The 13,137-nt window shown below is 50.8% G+C and overlaps 1 long non-coding RNA gene across 1 annotated transcript; it reads right to left on the bottom strand.

Moving 5' to 3' along the window:
• Positions 1-199: 199 nt before the first annotated feature.
• Positions 200-3,818, bottom strand: LOC117091579. Its single transcript, XR_004440473.1, has 2 exons — positions 2,898-3,818; positions 200-483 (listed from the first exon to the last, which is right to left on the bottom strand). It is a non-coding gene; the product is annotated as an uncharacterized LOC117091579 (long non-coding RNA).
• Between the last annotated feature and the right edge of the window lie 9,319 nt (positions 3,819-13,137).

Raw genomic sequence — 13,137 nt, 5'->3', positions numbered from 1 at the left:
CTGGGTTTCCTAGGTGGTATGTGTATAGGGGGGACACCTCATATAGGTGTTTCTTCTAGCATGGTTATGGGGGGTAACAACAACAAAACAATGTACAGCATATTCATATCCAGCAAGGACAAAAGAGGTCCTTACCTGGGAAAAAGGTTGAATACAGTGACAGAACAATAGGAAAGCAGTATTGCAGGAAAACTATTAAGATTTTTAACTACATTTAATTGCTTGACGAGTCCTCAAGCTTCGGCCGTGCATAGACTAGTCAGTTGCCGGTGTGTCACTAGAGCAGGGCTTGTTGTCTCCTCAAGCTTCAGCCGTGTGTAGACTGGTCAGCCTCCGGAGTGACCAGAACAGGGCTGTCATCCTCAGCAGCAGCTTGGTCTCGTCTCAGGATCAGCCGGGTTGGTTGATCTGCGTCCTGCTGGCTGGTGCACTTGTCCTGAGCTGCCAGTGTTAACTGACTGTGCTGGATCCAAGACACAACACCTGCAAGGTTAACAGCAGTGGGAGTGGACAAGGTTACAGTAGAGGGCCCATCCTATATGGGTCCTAGAAAAATTAGATTTTACTTTAAACAGAGTCACTAGATTTAAAAGGGTGTCAGGCTTATAGGCATTTTCATTTATTTAATTATGAACATTTTGTATGGCTATTTTTAAAACCTGCATTTGGGCCGGGCGTGGTGGCTCAAGCCTGTAAACCCAGCACTTTGGGAGGCCAAGACGGGCGGATCACGAGGTCAGGAGATCGAGACCATCCTGGCTAACATGGTGAAACCCCGTCTCTACTAAAAATACAAAGAACTAGCCAGGCGACCTGGCGGGCGCCTGTAGTCCCAGCTACTCAGGAGGCTGAGGCAGGAGAATGGCATAAACCCGGGAGGCGGAGTTTGCAGTGAGCTGAGATCCGGCCACTGCACTCCAGCCTGGGCGACAGAGCGAGATTCCGTCTCAAAAAAATAAAATAAAATAAAATAAAATCTGCATTTGTGTGGCTGGGCATGGTGGCTCAAGCCTGTAATCCCAGCACTTCGGGAGGCCGAGGCGGGTGGATCTCTAGGTCAGGAGTTCAGGACTAGCCTGGCCAACATGGTGAAACTCCGTCTCTACTAAAACTACAAAAATTAGCTGGGCGCGGTGGCAGGCGCCTGTAATCCCAGCTACTCAGGAGGCTGAGGCAGGAAAATTGCTTTGAACCTTGGTGGCAGACGTTGCAGTGAGCCGAGATCGCCCCACTGCACTCCAGCCTGGGCAACAGAGTGAGACTCTGTCTCAAAAAACAAAAGCAAACAAACCGAAAAACCTGCATTTGCTTTCTTAAAGTTAATTTCTTTCTTTTTTTTTTTTTTTTTTTTTTTTTTGAGACGGAGTCTCGCTCTGCTACCCAGGCTGGAGTGCTGTGGACGGATCTCAGCTCACTGCAAGCTCCGCCTCCCAGGTTCACGCCATTCTCCTGCCTCAGCCTCCCGGGCAGCTGGGACCACAGGTGCCGACCCCTCGCCTGGCTAGTTTTCTGTAGTTTTTTTTTTTAGTAGAGATGGGGTTTCACCATGTTAGCCAGGATGGTCTCGATCTCCTGACCTCGTGATCCGCCCGTCTCGGCCTCCCAAAGTGCTGGGATTACAGGCTTGAGCCACCGCGCCCGGCCGTGTCTTTTCTTTTTGCATCTCGCACATTAATCTCTCTCCAGTCTGTCCGGCTCTTGAATCCTTGCCTAACTTCTTTCATATCTACATCCACGTCCACGTCCTCTCACATTGCTAATTTCTCTTTTATTACACTTACTCTTAGTCTTTCTTTTTCTTTTGCTCTTTCCCAGTTTTGTTCCTTGGTCACAGTTAACATACACCTTGGTGGCCACTTTTATAGACTGGATGATATTCATGCCTGCAGCTTCTGCTTGATGTTACCATGGGCTTGCTTTACAAATGAAGTATTCAGGCCGGGTGCGGTGGCTCAAGCCTGTAATCCCAGCACTTTGGGAGGCCGAGAGGGGCGGATCACGAGGTCAGGAGATCGAGACCATCCTGGCCAACACGGTGAAACCCCGTCTCTACTAACAATACAAAAAACTAGCCGGGCGAGGTGGCGGGCACCTGTAGTCCCAGCTACTCGGGAGGCTGAGGCAGGAGAATGGCGTGAACCCGGGAGGTGGAGCTTGCACTGAGCTGAGATCCGGCCACTGCACTCCAGCCTGGGCCACAGAGCAAGACTCCATCTCAAAAACAAAAAAACAAAAAAAACAAAAACAAATGAAGTATTCACTATATACTGATTTTCAGCAACCTCAGGGTTAAATGGGGTGTAAAGCCAGAATGCTTTATAGAGTCTCTTATAAAACTGACTTAGGCTCTTGTCAGCTCCTTGAAGCATTCCTGGAATTTTTTTTTTTTTTTTTTTGAGACGGAGTCTCGCTCTGTCGCCCAGGCTGGAGTGCAGTGGCCGGATCTCAGCTCACTGCAAGCTCCGCCTCCCGGGTTCCCGCCATTCTCCTGCCTCAGCCTCCGGAGTAGCTGGGACTACAGGCGCCCGCCACCTCGCCCTGCTAGTTTTTGTATTTTTTAGTAGAGACGGGGTTTCACCGTGTTCACCAGGATGGTCTCGATCTCCTGACCTCGTGATCCGCCCGTCTCAGCCTCCCAAAGTGCTGGGATTACAGGCTTGAGCCACCGCATCCGGCCCGGAATTTTTTTATATTACTTGCTTTTTTCTACCAACTCTTAACCTCTGCAGAAGTGCTTCTCAATACCTCTGCAAACACTGAAGCTGAGTTGCATTCTCTGGGTGTTTTTTTCCCCTTTTTCCTAGAGTTTAACAGGCTCTTTTCTTTATATAATTCTCCATGCACTTGGAGGGTTAAACAGGCATACTGAGAGTCAGTGTAAGTGTTTACAGTCTTACCTTTACTGAGTTCTAAGGCCCGAATTAAAGCAATGAGCTCAGCTTAATGACAGTGTCCAGGGTTACCACCGCATATTCTGCACCTCTTTCTCCTTGAGGGTTGACGAAGCTGTTCCCATCCATGTATAGCTCCTAGTCTACTGATGCCCAAGGCTGGTCCCGGAGGTCAGGTCTGCTAGAGTACACTTGAGTCCAACACCTCTACACAGTCATGCTCGACAGGGTTCTAGCTGCCGGGAGCAAGGTGGTGGGTTCAGGGTGTTTCCAGTTTAGTAGATGAGTGGTTGAAAAGGGCTGATAGATGAAAGTCTGTCGCCCCCACGGATGTGGGCCTCGTCATTATAATAGACAGGTCCTCACGTCTCCCTGAGAGGTATTTGCATAGCTTGAGCAAGACCAGATCTGAGATGGCCCACTTGGCTATCTTGACTTCCTTCCTTGGCCTCTCCGATCCTCCCCTTTGAGGTGAGACCTGGGGCGTGTTAGCTCCTAAATCTCGTTTCTGAGGGGCTGTTGGCCTCGGTAAGGCGGGGCAGGCTGGGACATGTGGAGAAAGGATTTCTATCATCTCTGGCGGCTCCTGCAAAACTGGCTTCTCTTGCTGTTTCTGGGACTCCGTTTTTTAACTGTGTGTCTGCTGGCGAAGCTGCTCTTACTTTTACTTTTGGCTTTTTTGCAATAAGCTGTTAAACAGGGCTAAATTTATGCTGGTTTTGTCTGTGTTATATTTAACCATGAGTCAATATAAAGGAACTTGATCTAGGTACACTGGCTGTCCTCCGACCCCTGTCACCACCTTAAATACATGGCCAATCGTTTCTTGTCTATAGTTCCTTCGGTGGACCATCCAACACCAAAACAGGGCAGTTCTAATTCACACAGAGATCTTAACCTCTAAGGGGTTAACTTAACTCTATAATCTCCTGCAAAAAAAAATCTCCTTTCTTAAGGTTCTGTAATATGTATTTTAATAGAGTAAGTTTTGATGATTTGATGACTTTCCTTTTTTCTTTTTAAAATATTTTAACACAGTTCCTAACCGAGTGGGCTTACTTTGTGTCCGAGCTATTTTTCTCTTGAGACAAAACAACATTCACACTACAAGAAGGAAAGGGTAAAAGATCACTCACTCATCTAATTCACACTAAATCAAAATCAAAGCTAAAACCAAGTGTTGTTAAAGGCACACCTGTTCGTCAAGCCATTTAAGCCAAGTCAAAATCAGAACCAAAACCGAAGTGCCAATGAAGGCACGCCTGTTTATCAAGCCATTCAAGTCAAGTCAAAGTCAAAACTAAAACCAAAGTATCAAGCAATTAATTCAAGTCAAGTCAAAAACCAAAACCAAAGTGCCGGTACAGGCATGCCGTGGGTGATCAGGCCACACTTCCACTCAAATGGAGTGGGCGAGTTCCAAAGACCAGTCTTACCAAGTTTCAGATGTCTGGACTTAAAGTGCCAGTTCTGTCCCGGTGTTCAGCCACTGTGTTGATCCTCCACAGGGACCTGCTGTGCACTGCTCTGAAGAGGCAAGCTCCCCAAAAAAGAAATACTTGGTCTGTTTAAAGGCTTACAACTTTAGGGGGTCCATGTGAAAGGGTCGTGATAAATCGAGCAAGCGTGGGAAATGTGACTGGGGCCTACATGCATCAGCTAACAGAACAAAAAGTTTTACAATGCTTTTTTTTTTATACAGTGTCTGGGATTTACAGATAACACAAGTAGTTTAGGCCAGGGGTGATGTTATTATTATACTTTTTTTAACTCCTAGGGCCGGGTGGTGGTGCAAGGTTGTCTGGCTATTTATCTTACTTTTGTTTCTTTCTCTCTTCCTCCTGTCTTGTGAACTAGGCAAGGTGGGGGGAGGAGGGCAGCAGGAGTAGTAGTGGTCTCCTTCCTTAGTTGCAGTGAGCTGAGGTTGCACCACTGCACTCCAGGCTGGTGACAGAGCAAGACTCCATCTCAAAAAAAAAAATTCCTTCTGCTAGGACTTCAGTGACCACATGGTCCCCATACACTGCTGCCTCGCTTGAGGTCCCTCCAGGCACCAGCCCCCGCCCACACTCCTGCTGCAAAGCTTCCCGTACACTTGTTTCATTGTGGTAAACTATTCAAAATATTTACCCTTACTGTCATTTAACACATTTACAATGTTGTGCAACTGTCACCTCTATCGAGTTCCAGAGGTTTTTTTTTTTTTTTTTGAGACGGAGTCTCGCTCTGCCACCCAGGCTGGAGTGCTGTGGCCAGATCTCAGCTCACTGCAAGCTCCGCCTCCCGGGTTCACGCCATTCTCCTGCCTCAGCCTCCCCAGTAGCTGGGACTACAGGCGTCCGCCACCTCGCCCGGCTAATTTTTTTGTATTTTTTAGTAGAGACGGGGTTTCACCGTGTTAGCCAGGATGGTCTCGATCTCCTGACCTCGTGATCCGCCGTCTCGGCCTCCCAAAGTGCTGGGATTACAGGCTTGAGCCACCGCACCCGGCCTGAGTTCCAGAGGTTTTTTATCAGCTCAAACAGAAGGTCTGTCTCCATTAAGCAGCCCCTTCTCCTGGCCCCCAGCAACCATTCATCTGCTTTCTGTCTCCATAGATTTGCCTATTCTGCACATTTTGTAGAAATGGAATCATATCATATGAAGTCCTTTCCCTTCCCTTCCCTTACCCCCCTCCCCCTCCCCCTCCCCTCCCCGTCCCCTCCCCCTCCCTCCTTCCCTCCTTCCTTCCTTCCCCCTTTCCTTTTCCTTTTCCTTTTTCGACAGGGTCTGGCTGTGTCACCCAGGCTGGAATGCTGTGGAGCGGCGATCATGGCTCACTGCAGCCTTGACCTCCCAGGCTCAAGCACTCCACCTGCCTCAGCCTCTCAAGTAGCTGGAATTACAGGCACCTGCCACCAGGCCCAACTAATTTTTGTATTTTTGCAGGGATAGCGTCTTGCTACGACGCCCAGGCTGGTCTCAAACCGCTGGGCTCCAAACAGCCTCCCACCTTGGCCTCCCAAAGTGCTGGGATGACAGGTGTGAGCCACCATGCCTGGCCTATTTTCAGCTTTATTGGGCATACACCTGTGAGTGGAGCGGCTGGGTCAGGGAGTGTATTAGTTCAGGTTCTCTAGAGAAACAGAAGCCACAGAATGTGTATATGCATACACAGAAAGAGATTCATTTTAGGAACTGACTTCCAGGATTAGTGGACGTTTAGCTGGTTCAGAGTCTGATGGGGGGCCAGGTGTGGTGGCGCATGCCTGTCATTCCAGCACTTTGGGAGGCCAAGTTGGGAGGATCGCTTGAGTCCAGTGATTTGTTTTTCTAAGACCACCAGAGCGTGCACAAAAGAACCAGCAAGTAGGCAAGGCTAAAAGCAAAACTGCAAATTTATTCTTTGGTCATCTAGCTCCAGAGAAAATGGTATGGGGCTGAAGTCTGTTGGCCTCCGGCAAAGGAGGCCGAGAGAGTCACCCAGTAGAGCTCTCGGGCAGAGTTCCTAATGCAGTCCCGACAAAGGTAGGGGCTGAGGAAGCCCGCCCCGCGCATCTGCCGGGAGTGGCTTTTCTAGGAGTGGAAGGGCAATAGGCGGGGCACGGACGCGTCAGGGGAGGAGGGGGAAGGCGCCGCAGGTGCCACCAGGTAAATCTTGATCTCTTCGGATTGACATCACCTGGCGCATGCCTGGTTGGTCTGCACCTTCCCTGGCGCCAGCTGCATCCTCCCGCACATGGGGAAAAGTTGGTGATGAAAAACCCGGAAATGCACCATCTTGCCTCCGTTAGTCAAAACATTCCAACCTTTTATTGGTAATAGTGATAAGGGGCGCCGTGGTCTGTCTGGCTACTTCCTGCTGTTAAGGGGCGTCGTCAAGGTCGGGGCCCATGGTTGGCATTTGGACGCACGGATGAAGAAATAAACAAGGCACAGCATCAGCACAGGAACGAGGAATGGAAGCATTTGTTGGAATAGGGGCAAAACCCAGAAGGAAGGTCCCAGCAAGGTTGAGGAGTATGAGATAGTTAAGAAAATTTAGTAAGTTTGAGGCGAGTGGGGGAAAGCCAAACTGATTTCCACTGATTGCTTTCGGTAGGGGCCCTTTTTAGCTGAGAATGAGGAACGAGTGCGCAGAGTAGTTGTTGGCCAGGCAGCAATTAAGGAGTGGAGTTTTTGTGGAGTGGATGGCTTTCCGCTTACTCCTACTACAGAGATATTGGATGGAAGGCTAGGTCCAGAGAAGGACGGCAAAACAGAATAGGTAGCCTCGCTGTTGATTAAAAAATTGATTGTCTTATCCGCTACCAGGAGAGTTACCCGCGGCTCGGCGAGGGTGATGGGGGTCCCCGAGTCTCGGCACCTTCAGTTGTCGTCGTCTAGATGTAGGAGCTGGAAGGAGCTCCCAGGATCCTGGGAAAGGGGGTCACGTGGAGACGCAGCACCTGTTCTCAGGGTGGGGCAATCAGACTTCCAGTGTCCTCCCTGCTGGCAAGCAGGGCAGGGGTTGCTGGTGGACGAGGTTAGGACATTGACTGGTCCAATGTCCTGATGCCTTGCACTTATAGCAAGGCTGCGTTGGGGCTCGGGGACCTTGCGGACACCTGTTGGCATAGTGTCCTGCTTTGCCGCACTTATAGCAGGCTCCTTTTGTAGCCTTGGAGTCTGCGGAGTGTGTACTCTCTGGCCTGGGGTTACAACTGGGCTGTAAAGCCGCTGCTAGGAGCTGTAACTTCTGTTCAAGGCGAGCTTGCCGTCTCCTCTCTGGAGTTATAGACCTAAAGGCTAATTTAACCAGGTCTTGTATTGGTGCCTGAGGACCATCTTCTACCTTTTGAAGTTTCTTACGAATGTCAGGAGCTGATTGAGAAATGAAATAAGACGCCAAAATAGTGGCCCCTGTCGGGGAGGCCGGATCCAACCGGGTATACTGGGTTAGAACCTCAGTCAGTTTAGGGTAGAGGTTAGGATAACCTGGAGGTCATGCCAAGTTAAGTCATAGGCCTGACAAAGGTATCTAAATTCCTTTATGTAGATGGTAGGATTAGCTGAGAAATCCCCTAAACACTTCTCAATTTTGAAAGATCGGCCAATGAAAAAGGGACATGTACTCTGACTACCCCCTCTGCCCCAGCCACCTCTCACAAAGGTGCTAACACTGTAGGAGGGTGTGGGCAGAGATAGGGGACTCAAGACAGCCAGTTGGGGGCCCAAAGGAGGCACGGGACCGAGTGGATTACTAGTAGATAAGGAGGAGGAAGGAGGAGTCTGGGCAGGAAGGGAGGGGTTGGAGAGAGAGGGGAGAGAAGGAGGAATATAGGGCAGGTCGGGACGAGAGCATAAGGCCAAAGCCTTGTACGTAATTAATTTCGGACCACTTGCCTAGCCGCTGGCAGAAATTGCTGAGGTTGATCACGCCACAGTGGAAAGGAAAATTAACCTCTTCCTCCTAAGGTCTTGTTCAAGCTGTAAGGTTTTTTTAAATTGGCTAGGAGGCACCCTAAGGGGGTCCTCTTTGGAAATTTGGACTGGGGGTTTCCCGTTTGTTTCCTCTTTACTTACACAATGGGACAATGGAAATGGAAATGGATCCCTGCCTGGCTTCAAAGCGTCCTTTGGAAAGCAGAGACAAACTGGAGGCTCTTGAAGCCAAAATGGAGATTACCTTCAGGCGGACGTCTCCGTCCTGAACGGGTCTCCTGAGCCACTTGGTGGCTCCAAATGGACCTCGGACCTGCGCAGGATTTCTGGCCGAGGGAGGTAAAGAGGAGACAAGGGCACTTACCCCAGAAAGGCCGTGAGAGTGAGGGAAGCGGGTCTCAGGTCCTGGTCCGTCTGCCGCGTGGGAGCAGGAGGAGGTTCCTCAACCCTTAGAGGCCTGAGGAGGGGTCTCCTCCCGGGTTTCGGCACCAACTGATTTGTTTTTCTAAGACCACCAGAGCGTGCACAAAAGAACCAGCAAGTAGGCAAGGCTAAAAGCAAAACTGCAAATTTATTCTTTGGTCATCTAGCTCCAGAGAAAAAGGTATGGGGGTGAAGTCTGTTGGCCTCCGGCAAAGGAGGCCGAGAGAGTCACCCAGTAGAGCTCTCGGGCAGAGTTCCTAATGCAGTCCCGACAAAGGTAGGGGCTGAGGAAGCCCGCCGCCGCGCATCTGCCAGGAGTGGCTTTTCTAGGAGTGGAAGGGCAATAGGCGGGGCACGGACGCGTCAGGGGAGGGGTGGGGGAAGGCGCCGCAGGTGCCACCAGGTAAATTGATCTCTTCGGATTGACATCACTGGCGCATGCCTGGTTGGTCTGCACCTTCCCTGGCGCCAGCTGCATCCCTCCGCACATGGGGAAAAGTTGGTGATGAAAAACCCGGAAATGCACCATCTTGCCTCCGTTAGTCAAAACATCCAGAAGTTTGAGATCAACCTGGCCAACATAGGTAGACCCTGTCTCTATTTAAAAAAAAAATTTTTAAGGTGGGACGCAGTGGCTCAAGCCTGTAATTCCAGCACTTTGGGAGGACGAGGTGGGCGGATCACAAGGTCAGGAGATCGAGATCATCCTGGCTAACACAGTGAAACCTCATCTCTACTAAAACTACAGAAAAATTAGCCGGGTGTGGTGGCGGGCTCCTGTAGTCCCAGCTACTCTGGAGGCTGAGTCAGGAGAATGGCGTGAACCTGGGAGGCAGAGCTTGCAGTGAGCCGAGATCACACCATTACACTCCAGCCTGGGCAACAGCAAGACCCTGTCTCACAAACATATATATCAATCTCATCCTAAAACACCCACACAGAAACATCCAGAATAATGTTGACCAAATATCTGGTCACTCACTGTGGCTCAGTCAAATTGACACATAAAATTAATCATCAGGTAAAATCTCTGTTCTTGGCCGGGCGCGGTGGGTCATGCCTGTAATCCCAGCACTTTGGGAGGCCGAGGCAGGTGGATCACGAGGTCAGGAGATCAAGACCATCCTGGCTAACATGGTGAAACCCCATTGCTACTAAAAATACAAAAAAATAGCCGGGCGTAGTGGTGGGCGCCTGTAGTCCCAGCTACTCAGGAGGCTAAGGCAGGAGCTAATGCCATGAACCTGGGAGGTGGAGCTTGCAGTGAGCCGAGATCGAGCCACTGTACTCCAGCCTGGGCGACAGAGCGAAACTCCTTCTCAAAAAAAAAAAAAAAAAATCTCTGTTCTCATTGTCTGGAATGTCTTCATTTTTCTGATTCTCCCTGTGTCCTACTAGAAGATCCAGTGACACCCACGCCAAGGTCCACTCCTAACAGACAGAGGGAACCTGCTTTAACTTCTTAAGAATCCTAATTACAGCATCCTCAGCTCTTCCCCAAAATGCCCTGAGGCACCTGCCCTGTCCTTAGCTGTCCCTTCTAGTTTCCTTGGGATCCTGTAATGTCTTCAGGACACTGTTCCAGCAGCCCCGGGCCTCATTTTTTTTTTTTTTTTAAGATGGAGTCTCGGGCCGGGCGTGGTGGCTCAAGCCTGTAATCCCAGCACTTTGGGAGGCCGAGACGGGCGGATCACGAGGTCAGGAGATTGAGACCATCCTGGCTAACATGGTGAAACCCTGTCTCTACTAAAAATACAAAAAACTAGCCGGGGGACCTGGCGGGCGTCTGGAGTCCTAGCTACTCGGGAGGCTGAGGCAGGAGAATGGCGTGAACCCGGGAGGCGGAGCTTGCAGTGAGCTGAGATCCGGCCACTACACTCCAGCCTGGGCGGCAGAGGGAGACTCCGTCTCAAAAAAAAAAAAAAAAGAGGCCGGGCGCGGTGGCTCAAGCCTGTAATCCCAGCACTTTGGGAGGCTGAGACGGGCGGATCACGAGGTCAGGAGATCAAGACCATCCTGGCGAACACGGTGAAACCCCGTCTCTACTAAAAATACAAAAACTAGCCGGGCGAGGCGGCGGGCGCCTGTAGTCCCAGCTACTCGGGAGGCTGAGGCAGGAGAATGGCGTAAACCCGGGAGGCGGAGCTTGCAGTGAGCTGAGATCCGGCCACTGCACTCCAGTCCGGGCGACAGAGCGAGACTCCGCCTCAAAAAAAAAAAAAAAAAAAAAAAAGAAAGAAATAAATAAATAAGACGGAGTCTCACTTTGTCACCCAGGCTGGAGTGCAGCGGCGTGATCTCGGCTCACTTCAAGCTCCGCCTTCCCTGGGCCTCATTCTAAGGTTCCTTGGACCCTGACAGAGTCCTCAATGCCCTGTTACGGTGTCCCCCAGGAGCCTGCTATGTTTTTGCTGGAAGTCTGACTACCATCACTGTGGGGTCCTCTATAACCCAGCCTTAGCTCTCATGTCCCCAGGGCCCTGCTGTAACATTACCATGACATTCGTAAAGCTCCTTGGACCACCTATGATACTCACAGGTCTTGTGTTCTTTTTTTTTTTTTTTTGAGGCGGAGTCTCGCTCTGTCGCCCGGACTGGAGTGGTTTACGCCATTCTCCTGCCTCAGCCTCCCGAGTAGCTGGGACTACAGGCGCCCGCCACCTCGCCCGGCTAGTTTTTGTATTTTTAGTAGAGACGGGGTTTCACCGTGTTAGCCAGGATGGTCTCGATCTCCTGACCTCATGATCCGCCCGTCTCGGCCTCCCAAAGTGCTGGGATTACAGGCTTGAGCCACCGCGCCCAGCCTTGTGTTCTTTTTTTTAGATGGAGTCTGGCTCTGTCACCCAGGCTGGAGTGCAGTGGTGTGATCTCAGCTCACTGCAACCTCTGCCTCCTGGGTTCAAGTGATTCTCCTGCCTCAGCCTCCCAAGTAGCTGGGATTACAGGTGCCCACCACCACGCCCAGCTAATTTTTGTATTTTTAGTAGAGACGGCATTTCAACCATATTGGCCAGGCTGGTCTCGAACTCCTGACCTCGTGATCCGCCTGCCTCAGCCTCCCAAAGTGCTGGGATTACAGGCATGAGCCACCGCGCCCAGCCGTTTTGTGTTCTTTCTGGAGGCTCCAGGGAAGAATCGTTGTTTTTGCCTTTCCTAGGTTCTAGAGGCGACCAGCATTCCTTGGCTCGTGGCCCACTCCTCCATCTTCAAGGCCAGCAGTACGGCATCCTCTCCCCTTTCTGACCCTTATGTTGGTCCTCACATCTTCTCTCTCCGACACCAACCGGCCTGCCTCCCTCTCCAAAGGAGTCCTGTGATTGTGTTTAGGGCCACTTGGATAATCCAAGATCATCTCCCCATCTAAACCTAACCTAATCATATCACAAAGTCCTTTTTTCCCATATAAGGCCATAGTCAGAGGTTTTGGGGGATGAGGGCATGGTCATCTTTGAGGCCATGATTCAGCCGGCCATGGTCATCTGGGGTGTCTTTACTTGCCCCATTCTGATCTCCTCTCCTTGCTGTTATAATGGCCTGGGATTTTAGCCAAGAGGCCTGCCAGGGGTCTGCCTAGACATTCCCCATCATAGCCCTCCTTCCTGCCATAGAAGAAAAAGGCCTCAGTCAAGGTTGCAGTGAGCCATGATTGCATTACTGCACTCCAGCCTGGATGACTGAGCGAGACCCTAAAGAAAAATAGAAAAAGGCCTCAAGGCCCCTTAGTGCCACCTGGGAAACCCTTCCAGATGTCCTGGGGTCCTGCGATGTCTCCGGAGCCCATTGATAGCATCAGCTGGCTGACTGGCATCAGATCCTCAGGGTTCTGCTCTAATGAGCCCTGACTACACCCTTTCCCTCCCTGGGAGCCTGCTCTCATGTCCCCAGGGATCTATTAGAACCCTCTTAGACTGTCACCCAGGCTCCCCCAGAACAGCTATAATGTCCTGAGGGCTCCACTATAAAGCAATAGAAAGCTCCCAGGCCGGGTGCGGTGGCTCACGCCTGTAATCTTAGCACTTTGGGAGGCCAAGACGGGTGGATCATGAGGTCAGGAGATCGAGACCATCCTGGCTAACACAGTGAAACTCCGTCTCTACTAAAAAAATACAAAAAAAAATTAGCCAGGCGTAGTGGCAGGCGCCTGTAGTCCCAGCTACTCTGGAAACTGAGGCAGGAGAATGGCGTGAACCCGGGAGGCGGAGCTTGCAGTGAGCCGAGATCGCACCACTGCGCTCCAGCATGGGTGACAGAGTAAGACTCCATTTAAAAAAAAAAAAAAAAAAAGATGGTTCAAGCAGAGCACTCACCAGGTGCTGGTCCCTTCTGATCCACTCCTCAGACTACAGAAGGAGCTGGCCTTAAAGCCAGCCCTGGCCCCTGCCTCTGTGCCTAGAGTGGCCCCAGGCAACTTTGAATTGTG

The sequence above is a fragment of the Trachypithecus francoisi genome, unplaced genomic scaffold (assembly GCF_009764315.1).
Source record: "Trachypithecus francoisi isolate TF-2019V2 unplaced genomic scaffold, Tfra_2.0 Lachesis_group12, whole genome shotgun sequence".
Taxonomy (NCBI): Eukaryota; Metazoa; Chordata; class Mammalia; order Primates; family Cercopithecidae; genus Trachypithecus; species Trachypithecus francoisi.
The sequence above is the reverse complement of the archived record's forward strand: the minus strand, read 5'-3'. Positions and strand labels throughout refer to the sequence as shown.